Source organism: Nycticebus coucang, chromosome 11 (genome assembly GCF_027406575.1).
Source record: "Nycticebus coucang isolate mNycCou1 chromosome 11, mNycCou1.pri, whole genome shotgun sequence".
Classification (NCBI taxonomy): domain Eukaryota; kingdom Metazoa; phylum Chordata; class Mammalia; order Primates; family Lorisidae; genus Nycticebus; species Nycticebus coucang.
In genome coordinates, this window is record NC_069790.1 from 30162596 (window position 1) to 30180820 (window position 18225).

An 18225-nucleotide genomic window follows, 5' to 3' on the forward strand; every position below is an offset into this window, starting at 1 on the left:
GTATGTTTTTGTTTCAAATAGCATCTTAAATTATGATGGAGAAATATAGACTACTACATAAGGAAAACATTGCTCTCCCTGAGTTTTACGCAGTTGTCTTAGGAAATTGCTGCTTGCAGACGAGATTGCTCATAGTTTGAGTCAGTTTGAGTAACAGTGGCAGTATTGTTCACATATTCATTTGAAGCTTATTGAGCACTTGTGTGTATGAAGCACAATGCATGCTAGGCATTTGGGAGACAGGAGGAATCAGACGTGAATTCCATAACCCAAGGAATTTACAATCTAAGAGAGAGAATATGTATGTAATACAGATTATAAATGATAGTACAAAAAAAAGGATTGCACAGTATACTGTAGGAGTTACAAACCTATGTATACATATTTTTTAATCCTTTCTTCTTATATCCTCTCTACCATGAAGTTTGTATTGTCACTATGATCCTGTTTGTTTTTCTCTTCTTTTTTAAGAAATGGGGTCTTGCTGGATTGCCCAGGTCTGAATGCACTGGTGCAGTCATAGCTCACTGCAGCCTAGAACTCCAGGGTTCAAGTGATTCTCGTGCTTTAATTTCTCAAGTAGCTGGTACTACAGGCACACACCACTGTACCTGGCTAATTTTTAAAACAATTTTTTGTTGATATGAGCAATTTTTTGTTGCTTGTTTCCCAGGCTGATATTATTATACTCCAATCTCAGCCCCCAAGTAGCTGGGATTATAGACTCAAGCCACTATGTCTGACTTTGGATTCTGTTTTTATTTTTTAAAGACAGAGTCGTACTCTGTTGCCCTGGGTAGAGTGCCATGGCATCATAACTCACAGCAACCTCAAACTCTCAGGTTCGACCAATCCTTCTGCCTCAGCCTCCCCAGTAGCTGGGACTACAGGTGTGTACCACAATGCCCAACTAGTTTTTTTTGTTGTTGTTTGTTTTTGGCCGGGGCTGGGTTTGAACCCGGCACCTCTGGCATATGGGGTTGGCACCTACTCCTTTGAGCCATAGGCACTGCCCCCAACTAGTTTTTTTTATTTTTGGTAGGAGACAAGGTCTCACTCTTCTTTAGGCTGGTCTCAAACTCATGAGGTCAAACAATCTGCCAGCCACCTGGCCTGAATCCTATTTTTAAACTAAGTAAAATTGAGCTAATTTGGGTGTACGAAAAAATAAGTCCCTTAGACTGGGCTCTTATTGGTGCTCTTTAGGAACCAGAGTTCTATTATATTTAAAATAATGATAGTGACCCAACTTTAGGCATTTGATCCATAAATATTAGAGATTTCTATCAGTTATGCCTTTGATGCCTTTCATATTGGAGCAATCCTCTAATCAAAAAAAAAAAAAAAAAAGGCAATGTCCCACATGGTAGTTAAAAAAAATTAATTTATTTTTTTGAGACAGAGTCATACTCTGTCACCTTGGGTAGAGTGCCATAGGTTCAGCCTTCCTTATTGCAACCTCAAACTTGTGGGTTTAAGCAATCCTCCTGCCTCAGCCTCCCGAGTAGCTGGGATTACAGGTGCCCACCAAAATGACCAGCTAAGTTTTCTATTTTCAGTAGAGACAGGGTCTCACTTTTGCTTAGGCTGGTCACAAACTTCTGAGTTTAAGGGAGTCTCCCACCTCAACTTCCCGAAGTGCTCTGATTATAGGCGTGAGCCACTGCACGTGGTATAAAATTCTTTTTTGAACAACCAGTGTTCATGGAGCACTCAGTATCCACCAGGTAGTGTGCAGTACCCAGGGTTGACAGCAGTGGTCCAGAGACTACACTCCTGCTTTTGCAAAATTTGAGTTTTATCGAGGAAGACAGATGGCATACAAGCAATTAAATAAATGAGTAAGATAATGTTTGTGAGAGTCCTAAGTGCCAAGAAGGAAATAAAATAGGTTACTAGGACTTATAGAGACAGGCCGAGTAGTAGGAGGGATAGCACTTCTTAGGGTCAGGGAAGGCCCATCTGAAGAGGTGGGTTTTTTTCTGAGACCAGAGTGATGGAGTGTTCTTGGCAGAGGAAGTGGCTAGTGCAAAGTCCCTAAAGTAGGAGCACATTGGCCAGTTCAAGGAGCAGAAGGAGACCCATGTGGCTGCTGGCACATTGTGAGCGAGGATCATGGTGAGGTTGGTGAGGCAGCTGTGGTCCTAGGAGGCTACACAGAACTAACTACAGGCTGGTACACAAAACACTAGTATTAATATGAGATTAAATTCTGGGTCTTGAAACCAAGTTGCTGCATCTGTTTTCTTTCCTTTCTCCTGGCAGATTTTAAAAAGTAAACACAATGTACATAATTTGTGCCGTCTCTTTATGTCTGTCGCCCTTCGGCAGCAGCAGAGAGGCTTATAGTGCTTTCATTTCCTTACACTCCCCCCAGTCTTAGTCCTTCCCTGTCATACATTCCTATAGTATTCTCTGTTCTAAAATTTAATTTACCTTTCTTTTAAAAATCTTTTTTAATCAAAACTCTTAATTTCCTTAAGGCATCTGATTATAGCTGGTAGTAGAAACTAAATCTGATTAATAGTCTTCATATTAATAACTGATTTGGTCTGGCCCACTTATAAAATTATTTGCATTTTTATAAAGATGTTTGTTAAGCTGGATGAATCTTCTGTTTCAATGAATAAGATGGTAAAATAAAGAAGAGAAGACCATTTGAAAGGTTTGGAGAGTGATCTTTTTTGGAAAGGGCAGCCTCAGGGGTGCTTGCTTGATGGGGCATGGTTTGCCTCTGTGTAAGACAGTGTCTGCTTTTACTCTTTTCTCCTTTCCTCATTCACATACTGTAAAGTTCTGTGTCTACCCGTAAAGGTTCTTCTGTTGCTACTGCAGCAGCAGGAGGCAGTTCCACGGTAAAGAGTAGTGGTGGGAATTAATGGTGACTCTGAATTTATCAATTGTTTGGAAATGGAATATCGATAAATCAAGAGCCCTCAAACTCCTGGGCTCAAGTGTTGGGGGGGGCCAACTCCCCCTTCTGAGTAACTAGCACTACAGATGTGCACTACTGCGCCCGGCTAATTTTGGTATTTTATTTGGAAAGTTTCACCTGCAGTTGAAAAATGAAAAAAATCGATTATCGTTGACCTTTCTTCCATGTCTATGTTTAATTTCCACTCTTATGTTTATGCATGTGGACACAGGGTAATTCCGAATAATGAGAATGATGAAGGGTCATCATTACACAGAGGATCATTCTGTGCTTCTAATTAACATTATGGCTGGAAATTGCTTCCTTATGTGTAGCTCAAATTGCTTTTGCAATAATTTCACTTTATAACTTCTAGTTAATCCTCTCTTTACCACCCTTAAAAGTCCTTCCCTGTCCTTGAAGTTGACTCCTTTGAAATCTTTATGGGCAGTCCTGGTTTCCCCTAAGCTATGGTATCTTGATACTTTGTTCCCTCAAGTCTTAAAGCTTCTAAACAAAACAGTCTTTGCTCCCTTTTCTCCCACTGCACTTTTAATGAGTCCTGGTTCGAGAACACTTGATTTCATGTTGTGGTCAATATTGTAAATTAGCTGAGCCTTGATGAGTCTTGTTTTCCTTAATGAGCTCATTGCTGTCTCTGGGGCCAAGGCTGCCACATAATGCTTACCCTACCTACTTAGTTTTCTCTAATGGTAATCAAGTGACCAATAGCTCACATGTTTCAAAATGAGCACTTAGTACATTCCATGTCATCAGTTGTAGTAAGAAAATTACATATAATGATATTCTCCATGTAAGGTGTTTTAGCCAAGAAGCATCTGACCATGGGACAGTATGATCAAAGAGTTGGTTTTCTTTTTTTTTAAATCAGTATTTTATGTGGTTAGTCTCTGTCTCATATGTTCCAGGTGAGATTGTTTTATTCAATAAATTTGAAGATTTGTGAATTGAAAATTTCCAGTCTATTAAATTTCAAGAATCACATCTAACAGTACATTGAAAGAAACGTTTGGTTGATTTTCCTATAGCAGAGGAAAACTTCTGAGAAAGAATGCCCATGGCAAAGTGACAGCCCAGTTTACCAACCAAGAGGTTAGAAAAATCAGGCAATCCTTGACTAAGAGAGTGGTAACAGATTCTATGCAAATTGTAGGATGCCGCTCTGGGATAAGCCTTAAAGATTTGTGGTTGGTGTTGAGAAATGTTTATTTTGGTTATGTTTTGAATGAATAAAAGAATATTGTGTGAAGAGCTTTGTCGATGTGTTCAAAGACCAGAGTGTAGGGGCCAAACGTCTGTCTGTTTTCCTTGTTGCTTATTAGAAAAAGAGATGATACCTATGATTGTAAGGGCATTTTTAAAGATTCCAATCATATGTTGCATATTGTGTTTTTATTTATGTAAGGAGAGAAGGCTGCAATGAAATAAAAGGTGTTTTGAATGGGACTGGTTATCTTTTATTTTCCCAACCTCAACTAGTGGGGAGAAAGTTTAGTGTGTATATTCAGGCAGATTCATGTAGATAGATGTTTTTTGTGAAAGTCATTCAGAACAGTTATTAAGGACTTCCTGACTTCATGAATATACGAATCACTGATATGCAGTTCAATCAGATTGTACCAAAGGCTCCCACACTCACTGAAGCTAATGAACGATCTTTCATATCAAAAATAATTTGGCCTAGAAACTACTGTGATAGGTTAGGGCAGCTGAAAATTTCATATGTGGTTTAAAAACTTAACTAGAATCTCTGATACAGGGCCTGAGAATCTTTCTTTCTGAAAAGGTCACTGTAGTGGTGTTAAGCCCAGTCTGGGACCATGTCCCGTCACTTTCAGAGAATTGTTTTTCACAAAGAATTTTACAGAATATGTAACTTTTCTTTCCTTTCCTGTCCTGTCCTGTCTCACTATGTTGCCCTCGGTAGCCATGGCGTCACAGCTCACAGCAAGTTCCAACTCTTGGGCTTAAGCGATTCTCTTGCCTCTTGACTTGCATGATGATGGCGAGTCAAATTCACTTGTGAAGCATTTTGTAAGCCTACTGTTGAAAGGTTATTCTCTGTTCCTTGGTCTAATGTGCATACATTTGATATTGTAGCCAATCTCTGTGCTCAGGAAATAGGGCACTGTGGGGGGTACAATAGACTAAAAAGTGATGAGTGAGCAGGACCATATTCAGAGGGAAGGGGAGAGGGGAGGGAGGGGGACAGAAAGGGAAAAGGGGGGAGGGGAGGAAGAGAAAGCACTAGACTCTTGATAACATTGGGATCTACATAGAACTTCATATCTTATCCCACTTGGCCCTTAGAAAACTCTTTAATAACTTAGCACAGATACTGTTCATTAGCACTCATATTCCAGATGAGGAAAATGAAACCTGGAAGGTAAAGTGGCTGGCTTACATTCACATGACTACTAAAAGTTGAAGCCATTGCAGGCTTTCTGATACCAGGCCTCCCAGGGGAGTGTGCATGTGAGTAGTTATATAAACTCACATTCTTTGTGCCTTGTTTATAAACATGCAAGAATGTAGCTTTCAGGTTATGATGAATGTATTCTGTAAAATGCATTTATTTTTTTGATCACTTACTAGTTGAATAGAATTAGTTTATAGACTCTTGGGGCATGTTAATTTTTTTTTTTTTTTTCCAGTCTCAGTTTCATTCCCATACAGTGTTTTGGCTTTCTTTGGATTTAATGAGAAAAACCTTGGTCTGAAACATTTAATTAAAGTTGATACTAATTGTCTTAACATAGTGTAGATATGTTTAGAGGCCTCAAGTAATGTACATATAGTCACTAAAATGAACTAATGAGCTAGTAAAAGTTACTAATAAACGCTCAATCAGTGCTAAATCACTTTAGTAAAAACAGTAAGATTTTGGCCAGATGCAGTGGTTTATGCCTGTAATTTCAGCATTCTGGAAGGCCCAGGTGGGCAGATTTCTTGAGCTCAGGACTTTGAAACCAACCTGAGCAAGAGTGAGACTTCATCTCTATCAACAATAGAAAAACTAGCCCAGATACTTGGGAGGCTGAGGCAAGAATATTGGTCAAGCCTAAGAGTTTGGGGTTGCTGTGAGCTATGATGTCATGGCACTCTACCCAGGGTGATAGTGAGACTGTTTCTTTCTTTCTTTTTTTTTTTTTTTTTTTTTGAGACAGAGTCTCAAGCTGTCACCCTTGGTAGAGTGTCATGGTGTCACAGATCACAGCAACCTCAGACTTCTGGGCTTAAGCGATTCTCTTGCCTTAGCCTCCCAAGTAGCTGGGACTATAGGTGCCTGCTACAATGCCCGGCTATTGTTTTGGTTGTAGTTGTCATTGTTGTTTGGCAGGGCTGGGCTAGATTCAAACCTGCCAGCTCCAGTGTATGTGGTTGGTGCCCTAGCTGCTGAGCTACAGGCACTGAGCCAGACACTATGTTTTTAAAAGGAAAAAAATAAGATTTTTAGCATACTTGTACAAATGACATAAATATTTGTATATTTGTATTCATGTACTGGCCACATAAATTGAATTTTCATTTCTTGATTTGGGAAAAAAAACCCTCTTACCAGTACAGTTTAGGCATTTTGCCATTTTGTATCCAAAAGAAAGAATGATAGAAAGATGTTGACAATGCTGTTAGATATAAAAAGCACACAACACATTAACGACATATACTCAGATCTCACTATTGTAAAAAATGTGTGTGGAAAGAAGCATCATCTTATCTGGAGGAATGAATTTGTCAGTTTATCTCTGGAGGGCAAGATTATAGGTATTTTATACTTTCTTTTGCTTTTCTATTTTTTTAATGAACATGTATAACTTTTGCGATAAAAATTATTAGAAAGTTATACTAATGTATAACATACATACATACATTTTCTCAACTACTTCAGCAAGATCTAACAGAAAAAGGAACTTGTTCTTTATTATAGTATTGCTTTACTTTCCTGAGTAAATAAATATACTCTCTTGTTACCCCTTATTAATAGACCTTGAAAACTGGAGAAGTAACCATGTTGGTAATTTAAATACAAATCCCCGCACCAGAATCACCTGGGTATGCTTATTTTAAACACCAACTGAATGAAAATGTTTGGTGATGGGGCCTAGAAATCTGCATTTTTTAGGCCTTGCAAATGATTCTGATGTGCAGTTAAGATTGAGGTTCATCCTTATGACTGTAGATTTTTCTCCTGTATAGTTATATTATAATGGTTAAAAAGTATTTCCAGTTTCTTCAAAGTTTTAAATAACCGTACACCTGCATTACATCCATTTTATTGTTAGGAACATGAAAAGATTAAACAATTCTCTCTAAAATATGAGAATCAGACAGGGTCATCCATTAAGCAAGGGTTTAGGTGGCATTTACAGTCCTCGTGTATGAGTCTGACCCTCTGTCCACCCCTAGTGAGCTCCTGCTGATTAAGGATGGAGCCTTGACAATTGGCCAAGGAGGGTCAGGGAAGAGTCTAGCATAAGAACAGCAAGCCCAGTCATTCTCAGAGTTTCTTTCAGAAGGCCACCCCAAACTTGAGTTTCCTAAAGAATAATCTTTCTTTTTTTACTTCTCCCTTAGAACAATAGGTTATCCTAAGAAATCAGTAAATCAGCATCGTGTGTTCTGAGTTGTGCATTCTTTTGAAAAAGCCAGTGTCAAAGAATTAACACAATGAATGTTTATTTTGAATGCACACCATCAGGCACAACTTACAGTGCAGCTATCCTTGGTTTCCCGTTGATAGAAGTAATTTGCAGCAAGTCAGTGCTGGAGGATAGATTCAGCAAGACATACCGTCTTGCTGAATTGGCCTGTAGTGGTAGTTCTCAAATTTACCACTCTCAGAAGCACCTGAAGGGTTTGTTTAAATACAGATTGCTGGGTCTGTGGCCAGATTTATATTGCATTAAGTCTGGGGCAGGGCCTGTGATTATTCATTTCTACTAAGTTCTTAGGTATTGTGGATGCTGCTGATTTGGGGACTGTACTTTGAGAACTACTGGCCTAGGAGCTATAACTCTGAGATCAGGACTACAGTCATGTGTATAGCCTGTTTTTTTTTAGAGACAGAGTCTCACTTTGTTGCCCTGGGTAGAATGCTATGGCATCACAGCTCACAAGCAACCTCTAGCTTTTGGGCTTAGGCGATTCTGTTGCCTCAGCTTCCCAAGTAGCTGGGATTACAGGCACCTGCCATGATGCCCAGCTATTTTTTTGTTGCAGTTTGGCTGAGGCCAGGTTCGAACCCGCCACCCTCAGTATATGGGCTGGTGCCCTGCTCACTCAGCCACAGGCGCCGCCCTAGCCTGTTTGATTTTTAACTCAAAATTTAACTTGGCCTCTCAGAACTTTAATTAGATGCTACTAAGAGAGTGTTATCCTCTTACTACTCAAGGGGCTAGCCACATTATCTTTTTTGACATTTACCTTCACATTGATAAAATAAATTCTTTGACACCTTTTTTTGGTTCTTTTTAGACCTCCCAGGCAAGATGAAGTGTCACTGGTGTTTGTCTGTTAGGGTTAACGTGAATTAGGGCAAGCCTGGTGGAATGTTTGTGTCATGCTGTCTGGTGTCACAGCTCCCCTTGCATACATTGCCATTGTCATCATTCTCAAATTACGTCCATGCTAGCCCCCTGGATAGGCTGGTTTCCATCCCATTCCACAGGTTCCTTTGGCATCCGTATGCCCCACACTAAGCCCTCAGCCCCCCCACCCCCCCCATCAGAGTGAGCTGTGCCTGAGGTTACTCTGTTTCTCTGAAGGGCATTTGTGGGAGGGGGATTGGTGTGCTCCCACCTAACGGGCACACCTCTGTGGGTGCAGGACACAATTACCATGAGGACCTTACGTAACAAATGCAAATATTGTAACCTAATCATTTGTACCCTTGTATTAATCTGAAATTAAAAAAAAGAAAGGCCATTTGCATTTAATAGTAACTCACAAAGCCTTCAAAGACTTAAGGCGTGACTTGACCCTTTGGAGGAAGGATCTGTCCATTTTCCCTTGGCCATTGGGTTAGTCTGAGGATCCTTGTGCCTGCTTTGCAGCTGTGCGTAGACTGTTCATCAATTCTAGTCAAAAGCAAGCTTCACAACAATCTGGATTTACATCCTGAGCTGCTGATCATGGCCTGGGATATCCCAGAGCCTTGATTGAGTGGCTGGAACAAACTATTCATTGATTCCTCAACCTTTGGAGGCTCACATGCTTGGGGGCTTTGGCCAGAAAGGCCATCCCACTTTTTTTGTGGGAGATCAGTTCAAGAATGTACTTTCCAATTGGCTTGGAGGCTTCTTGGGATAGCAGTATAGGGGACTGAGCCTTTACCTGAAGAGGAAAAGACCTTTAGGGGTCAGTGGACTGTCTGCTCCTCTGTCTTCTCTCAAATGTCAGGCTTTTACTTCATCTTGTAGTCCTGTACTCTACCCCTAAGGTGGCTTTAGGGACATTAGTGTCCCTGAAATCCATAGGTAGGGGCTTAAGGGCACAGGACACAGCCTTGTTAGAAGGTGGTATAGGAACTAAGCTCAGAGTTGCTCTTCTCTCATCATCTCCTTCCTTCCTTTCCGTTCCTCATCATGCTCAGCCCTGTAGCCTCTGTGCTGTTCCAGGCTTATTCCTGAACTGAGTGTGGACCTGCTTTCCCCGACTTTTGCCTGGCTTGCTCCTTTTCAATCACTGGGGTGTGCACAAGAGGCTCTGTCTAAAATGGTGCCTTGGCCTGCCCTTCCTTCTCTACTCTTCAGGCTACTTTCTTCCTTCCCAGCTCTTATACTGCCTGAAATATTACTGTTTATGTGCTCATTTATTTGTTCCTTCCCTGCACTAGGAGAAGTGAGAATAGGAACTTTTTCTGATTACTGCTATGTTTCCATCAGCCATATCATTGCCTGGCAAATAGTAATTGCAATACATATTTGTTGGAGGATTGAGCAAGCACTTTGCTTTTGTTTGGGATAGTGTGCTGTTAGGGTGGCTTTGGGGACTGATGGCAAGTATGAAGGGACTACATCCTTCCCACCCTTAGCCTTTCCTGGCACCTCCAGTGACTGTGAAGCACTCTACACTGGAACCATAGGATAAAGCCAGAGTGTAGCTGAGGGAGATTGCTGTGTCAGTCTTTTTTTTTTTTTTTTTTTTTTTTTTTTGCAGTTTCTGGTTAGGGCTGGCTTTGAACCCACCACCTCCGGCATATGGGGCCGTGCCCTACTCCTTTAGCCACAGGCGCTGCCCAGAGATTGCCTTATTTGTCAGTCTTAAAGAGAGTTTGCCTACTTGGCGTCCTTCTGATGGAGTAGCTTAAAGGTCTGGTTCTGTCTGCAAAACTATGTTTGAGACCAATCTTGGTATTGGTTTGGCAAGCCCCTTGCAACACCTGATTGAATTCTAGGATGAAAAAAGCATCATCCATCTATCATTTAGCGCTGATGAGAAGTTGGTGTTTGAGAAGTAAGGCAGGCCTAGCAGTGTCATTTTATTAGCTCTAATGCTTGCACTGGGGCCAGGGTGGTGGTGAGGTAGGACCGAGAGGACAGGTAAAGGAAGATGGCAGATAAGATGGGCAAACCTGGCAGCTTGCAGTCCTTCCAAGGGAAGATCCTCAACTCCTGTGCTTTGAACATCAGAATGGTGTTAATCAGGGGATTTTTTTTTTTTGTATCAGCATTGTCAACACTTACATTCACTTTACACATTGGATTTGCATCTGAAAAGACCAACTATAATCAACATTTAAGGGATAACACTCAAATTTGCATGTGATTGGCAGACATGTTAAGTAATTTTTAGCCTGGCTGTTGCTAGGAAACCAATTAATAAAGCTCCACATTTCATTAAAACCTGGGTTCTATCTTTGCTTTCAATGAACTTCACAATTCAGCTTGTAGTGCACTTTCTACTCAGTAAATTGTGACAGATAAATTGCCATTTTACTAAATTTATTTCTGTGATTACAATTGTTAGTCAAATCTGTCAATACAACTTGAAAGCTTTTTTTTCTTTTAATGCTTTGGGGGGAGACTGAATTTTAACTGTTAATCCTTTTTTTCTTCATAGCTTATGGAGCTTTAAATATTTTTGTGAAGGCCTTCCAAAGTGTGGGTTACAATTTAAAAAAATAAAGCAATCTTCCTTGTTCCATAATTGCACCTTTTCAGTGTAGTGACTAATAATTAGAATATTAGGCACTATTCAGAAACTGACAGGCAACTGATTAAGCATTCAGCTACATTTGATCTTTTCTCTGCTTTTCCGTGGTTTATAGGCTACACCAGGTTGTCCTTTTAGCAATATGATTAAAATTTTTATGACTTTATTTTGCATAGCAGTCTCCTGCTCTTATTAAGAGAAAATACATTTTTAGCTACTATAGTGCATCTCTGAGCCAATCAACTAGGCAGTTGCATTTAAGCAGTAACGCCATCAGCATTTTGTAGTATTGATTTGATTAAAAAGCAAAATTAGTTTCTATTCGCATCTATTCCACAGCATTTTAATCACTTTATTTGGGTGATACATGCAATTGTGTCTAAGTCTTCACCTTAGTTAAAATGGTATTGCACTCATTTCCTAAGGGCTAAGAAAAACAAAATAGAATCTGCTTTCATATTTCATACTTCGGTCTTTAGGATCTGAAGGTAAAGTGCAAAGGACATGGAAAATTGGAAACACATATTCCTGGAGTCAGCTTCTGGCTCAGCTAGTTCTGTGCCTCAGTGCCCTTAAATGGAAGAAGATGATGTCCAGGATTGTTGAGGGGTGAGCAGTGAACACTCAGTACATCTTCCTTCTCCCTCAATAATTGCTTCAGCACTGTGTTAGTCTGGTCAGGCAGCCGTAACACAGTATCATGGATTGGTTGGCTTAAACAATAGAAATTCATTTTTCTCACAGTTTTGAAGACTAGAAGTCTAAGGTCAGGTGCTGGCAGGGTTGGTTTCCCTGAGGCCTCTCTCCTTGGCTGGCAGAGGGTGGCCGCCTCCTGTGTCTTCACTTGGTCTTTTCTCTGTGCCTGCACACTGCTAGGGTCTCTGGGTGTTCTGCTTTTCTCTTGTTATAAACCAGATCAGCTGAGGGCCCACCTCAATGGCCTCATTTTAACTTAATTCTCTCTTTAAAAGCTTTATCTCTGAATAGAGTTACTTTCTGAGGTCCTGAGGGTTAAGACTTTGATATATGAATTTTGGGAGGACACCACTCAACCTAAAATGGGTGCTAACCAAGAAGCTGCGTGTTCCACATTGCTGACTCTTGTTCACTTGATTTGGTTCCTATTCAAGTGGTCAAAACATCAACAGAAGAGTCAGGAAATGGGGGTTTTAGTTATGGCTTTTCTGCCTTGTCAGAGTTGATCAGAAATACTCACTCAATCTTCCTAATGCCACGGCCCTTTAATACAGTTCCTGTGGGTCACGACCCACAGGTTGAGAACCCCTGCACTAAAACTATCTCTCCTTTATTTTTAGCTGTGATTTCTACCTTTTTGCATCTATTATAAGGCTACTTCTTCCTGACTCTCATAAGGGTCATCAGTCTTAGGATCTTAAAACCTTTGTTTTTGCCCTCCGTCATTACTAGATGTGTATGTGATATACAAGGTGCAGGTGGTATGGGTATATGCTAATTTTCCTTTTAAACATATGATGGAAGGCCAGGTGCAGTAGCTCACACCTATAATCTTAGCACCCTGGGAGGCTGAGATTGGGTGGATTGCTAGAGCTCAGGAGATCAAGACCAGCCTGAGCAAGAGTGAGACCCCCCCCATCTCTACTAAAAAAGCAAAAACAAACAAACAAACAAAAAACTAGCCAGGCATTGTGGAGGGTGCCTACAGTCCCAGCTACTTAGGAGGCTGAGACAAGAGAATTGCCCGAGCCCAAGAGATTGTTATGAGCTATGATAATACCATGACACTCTACCCAGGGTGAAAGAAGGAGACTCTGTCCCAAATAATTAAATACATAAATAAGTGAATGAATGAATGTAAAGTGGCTCTTATATGACTGGCCAGCACCAGGCTTTGGGACCAGTATACAATTAGAATGTAGTGACAGAAATACTGTACACAAGGTCATTCATTCATTCAGCTAATAATATACTTACTGAGGGCCGACTGAGTGCCACTGTGCTAGTCATTGGGGTTACGGTAATAGATAAAAATAGTCCTGGTCTTTGTTCTTATGGCATAGTCTAGTGGGGAAATAGGTTTTAATCAAATAATATCATGGTTCTACTTGCGCAACTCTGGTAAGTGCCGGAAAGGAGAGGCATGTGATGTCCTGAGGGTGAATAATAATGAGGACCAGGGAACATTTTCTCAGCTAGACTGAGATCTGAAGAAGGTGAGACTTATTTTGATGAAAAGCTGAGCAGTAGCGCTGTGTTGCTGAGGGTTGGAGTGTGGTTAGGACTTTTCATGAGCGTAGACTATATATATGTGCAAGGGCCCCGAGACAGAAAAGAGCTGCATGTGGATGGAACCGAGAGGCAGGTGTATACTGAGATGCAGTGGAGAGTCTTCTGGAAAGGCTGGGGGCTTGGGAAAGAATTCCAGGAGAAGTGAAAATGTGTTGTTAAGGATAAATAGAACTGATTTCTTCTGGTAGAAAAGAAGAGGTATCTTTAGATAGAATGTCAGCAACTTGGTATATTCAGGAAATAATAAGTTTGGGTTGGCTAAAATGTCACGTGAAGAAATTCATCATTCCAGTTGATGGAAGTTTGTACTTCATTGAGTTGTAGCTAACTATAAGTTTACCAGATTTGCTAAGTTGAGATGTATTTGCCTGTAACTACGCAGGGGCTTGTTACACAGAGAATGCTACTTCACTGCATGGGAGATGTTGATTAGAACGGAAGGATTGACCTAAGCTAGAAGCAACAACACATTGGTGTTTCTACTGTTCTGGTCTGGTGAACTGATGGAGGGCAGGTTGCATTGATTTCTCAGGTGCAGCTGGGTCCTCAGCCTCTGTTTATTCCTCCCCTGCTGATGTGGGGAGGGCCCCTTAAATCCTACTCACTTGTCCAACTTCACCCTGGTCGCTTGAAACAATCCCAAGAGGCAGTGGAGTCCCAAAAGAGCTCCAGCTCTTTGGTCTGGGTCAGCAGTTACTGTCAGGCTGACCTAGGTCATGGTGGCCGAGTTCTGGTGAGAAAGGTTCAGTCAGTAATCACATAAGCTGAACATGTTCCGGACATGGTGGGCAGCATGGATTGGATAGAAAATGTTCATTCTGTCTGCAGGGGAAGAAGGAGAGGAAAACCTGGAACTTGGGAGCACTTTGTACTACATAGAAGACTTTGGCCGCTGTACCTCTGACGGAAGGACTCGTGTCATTTGGTTTGGCTAAGGCATGATTCTTTTTTTTCCCCAGAGAAGCTAAAATAAGAATTTTAAATCTAAATTAGAGTTTAGAATGCTTTATTTCCCCGGTTTAAACAATAAATTTAATTAAACAGAAGTAAACAAGGCCACTTTGCTGACTATTGCTACGTAGACAGTCTCTGTTTTTCAAAGATTTTCATAAATGGGAGAAATACTCTTTAATCTTGGATACTCTTCTTCCCATGTGAATAGTGGCACCAAACTACCCTTTAGGTGTGAAGGTAGCCTGGGAGAGAGCTTTTGACAGCCTCTAAGATTATGGGATTCAGAAGACGACAGTATCTAAATTGAGGGTATATATTTACGGATAAATAATGTAACAGCTGCCTAAAACAATACCTAAAGAGTGTCTAACTTAATGAACATGGACTTCATAATCTTTGCCTAGTTAATTGTTATCAGTTCTTCTGGGCCCCACAGACAAACGTGCAAACACGAGACATTCTTATCGTTGTTGGTCATACGTATATAAAAACACCTGTTATATTTGACTTTTTTCAGCTCAAGAAAAGGGTAAATTAGCCTTTCACTTTTAGGAAATTCAGGAAACACTGTTAAGCACCAATTGCCATTTCAGTGAGCCCAAGGGTGGGATGAAAATAGGATCACCCCCACCCTATCCAGCTGAGTTTCACTGCATAGTAGTGAGGAAACCACAAGGATACAGAAATGGAGCTGATGTAAAAAAAAAATCTTGGCATTTATACATCATCCTCATCTCACAGCTTTGCAAATTATACTTCCTATAGGGTTTTTTGTATTTTGTGCTTGAACGTGCTTTTAATTGCATTTCCACTTTACCTCTACTTATTTACACTATCTCTGTCAGACAGCTCTCTGGCTTCCAGAAAGGGGTAGCTCCCTGGCCAGAGGGGAAGCTAAAGCATTAATAAATCAGAGTAAGGAGAGTCCTGGATTTCATGGGGAGTTGTTGGGGTAGGGCATCCTGGCATCTGGAGGACATATGGTCTTGGGGGTTAGTTTGTGAGCAACATCGAAGTCTCAGGCAACTGCAGGAAGTGGGGATTTGCAAAGAGGGCATCAGGGCAGAGCTGGGCAAATCCCCCACTTAGGGTGGTTTCCCAGTTCAGGTAGGCCTTGGCTGGGCAGTAGCTCTGAGCGATTGGTTGACAGCTTGAGATCACATGTATGAATTATAGGGGAAAAGAATGTCATGCAACCAGTGATTCAGATCACTTCTTTCACCCCTAGGAACAAAGGGAAAGATGTCTGCCAGTCTGCCATTCATATTTTTATTGACTTCTTTTTAGTACTTGATACTATACTTTAGCTTCTCTGTGTTTCAGGTTCTTCAAGCAATGAGAAAGGTTTGATTATGGAATTCTAGGGAGTGCAAAGAACAAGCAGTTCTCAAAGGTCTCTATTTTAATTAGGGAGTTTCGTTAAACCCATGAAAATTTTTTTTAAAAAAACAACCAAACAACAAAAGCCATAAACAATTTTACAAGATAAGCACTGTTGTGGTGTGTGTGGCTCAAGGAGTAGGGCACCAGCCCCATATGCTGGAGGTGGGGGGTTCAAACCCAGCCCCGGCCAGAAACTGCAAAAAAAAAAAAATAAAAAACAAGATAAGCACTGTTGCAAGTCAGAAAGGGACTGATGGCCAGTTCTGTGGGCTGAGGTGCCCAGAGAAGTCTTGGTGGAGGTTGGAGGGTTTGGAATGTGTATTTCATGATGGCAGGAATAGAAAAGACTACATCTGTCTTCACTACTAGATCCAACACATAGTAGGAGCTTGTTACGCATCACTGAATACATAAGTACACTAGGATATAACTGCTAATACAGATGTATATGTAGATAATATTCACAATTATGTAGGGGACTGTTGGGGCAAAGGGCAGGAGAAAACAAGTTAAATCAAGATGAAGCAAGAATTTTTAATCTGTTCATTGCATCCCAAATGCCTTGAATGTGGTGTCTGGCACATAGTGGGTACTCAATAAATATTTGTTGAATGAATAAAGTGATAAATGGCATAATTAGTAAATATGAGGGGGAAGCATGGACAGTTTTGAGAAACCACCTTTTAGGAAAGGTACATGGCAGCCACGTGTAGAATCAATTATAAATAGATGGTAAAGGATACAGGTTAAGAGATCACGAGGTGGGGAAGGGCAGGATGGAGGATGTGGTGAGTGGTTGTTTTGGGATTGTTGTCATGCAGGGTTGAGTCAGAAGATGCGTAAGATCCAAGGTATTAAAGAGTCCAGGTAAGCTGGAAAATGATAATTTTATTGACAAAGGGGAAACAAAGTAGGAAAGTCCTCTCAAGGGTGGAGATTCAGGTGTGTGGGTGGTTGTCTGCAGGTTGCCTTTGGCAGCAGCGGCTTCTGGGGGTGAGAGTTAGGAGGGAGATGGGATTGCCGGGTGCCTCGGGAGTAGCATGGCCTCGAAGTTCACAGGGCTGTTGGCTTCTACTCCAACTCTGTTTCTTTCAGAAACATCACAGAGGTCTTAAAAGCTATTTTTTATTCATATTTGGAGAGCTTTATTTCATAGGATTCTCCCTGCCCTCTTCCCCGGCAAATTTCAATACATAAGCATCACCTAGTTACTATTGTCTGGTATTATTATCCCTTATGTGAAAATTACTAATCTGTGTCTAATACATGAGCATCCCCTTGTAGGAATTGATCCCCATGCTATAAGATTTTTGAAGGCTGTTGCCGCTCACAACTCTGTGTGTGTGTGTGTGTGAATCTCCATAACAGGATCTCTAATAACTAATTTTACAACCTCATATGACAAGTAATATGTACATCATGGATTGAATGAAACTTGAAGGATGCCAATATAGAATGTAGTAATTAGTATCGGAGTACAAGGGCATGTGCCATAGAATACTATAGCTTCCACATTTTTCCTTTAAAAATTCCAGTGTATGAGAAACTTTTGAATAGAAATAATTGGGAATATTAAATCTTTGTTAAAAAATACCATTTTCATGCTCCTTTTGGCAGCACATATATAAAAATCAGAAAGACAAAAGATTGGCATGGCCCATGTGCAAGAACACACAAATTAGTGAAGCATTTTATATTTTTATGTATCTTTACGAAGAACTCAAAAAATATCATTTTAAAATTTTCCAACTGAGATAGACCAGACTGTTTCAGATATGCCTTCCTATCTTTCTCTGTTCTTTCTTTGTCAAAATTATTTTGAACATAGCACTGGTGATTATATGTGTAAAGTGACCTTGAGTAAACCAGGATTCTGTCATTGGTGAGAGTTTTCCCAGGCTTTAATTGTGTTATAAAGCAATATTTGTGAAAAACAGTTTAGTGATCTCCAAATTGTAAGCTGCTGAATGGCAGTTTGTGTCTGTATGTCGCTTCAAGTCAAGCATCTGCTTAGAAGGTGTTCACAATGATACGATGCAGTTTTACAAAACTTGGCAATTTCTATAAATAATTGAGTAGCATAAATTGTATTTATCTCTGTAGTATCTAGACTAGAGAATTAGAACAATGAGTTTAAACAAATCCATGTTGCTGTCTACACAAATAGTATTCAAAAGTTTTGTTTTCAATGGGATATGGATGAAATTTTTAGTAAATAGTATTGGGCCAAGTGGGTAGCTGTCAAGAGAAAAATGAGGTTGGCTCCTTATCTCATAGCATTCAAACCAACTCCACCTTGATCAATTAACTTTATCTGATGACCAGTGAGATACTCAAAAGAATTATGAGAAAACTATGTCAGAAGGAAGAAAGGAGGGAGAAACCAGGAGGGCAATTCAGCAAATGTCTTGTCTGCCTCAGTTGGAAAAAGTAAAAAATGATGTTTTTAACAAAGATTTTTAAATATAAGTATATATTCATACCTTAAATTCTGTAACTTAACTCTATAACTATAACCTTGAAGTAAGAGA

The 18225-nt window shown here is 40.4% G+C and overlaps 1 protein-coding gene and 1 pseudogene across 2 annotated transcripts in view; both read left to right on the plus strand.

Annotated features, from left to right (window-relative positions):
* The window catches only part of JAZF1 (JAZF zinc finger 1), a 379461-nt gene that overhangs the window by 47005 nt on the left and 314231 nt on the right, over positions 1 to 18225 (plus strand). The gene's annotated exons all lie outside the window — the stretch shown is intronic.
* LOC128560576 (uncharacterized) lies at positions 17296 to 17395 on the plus strand (annotated as a pseudogene).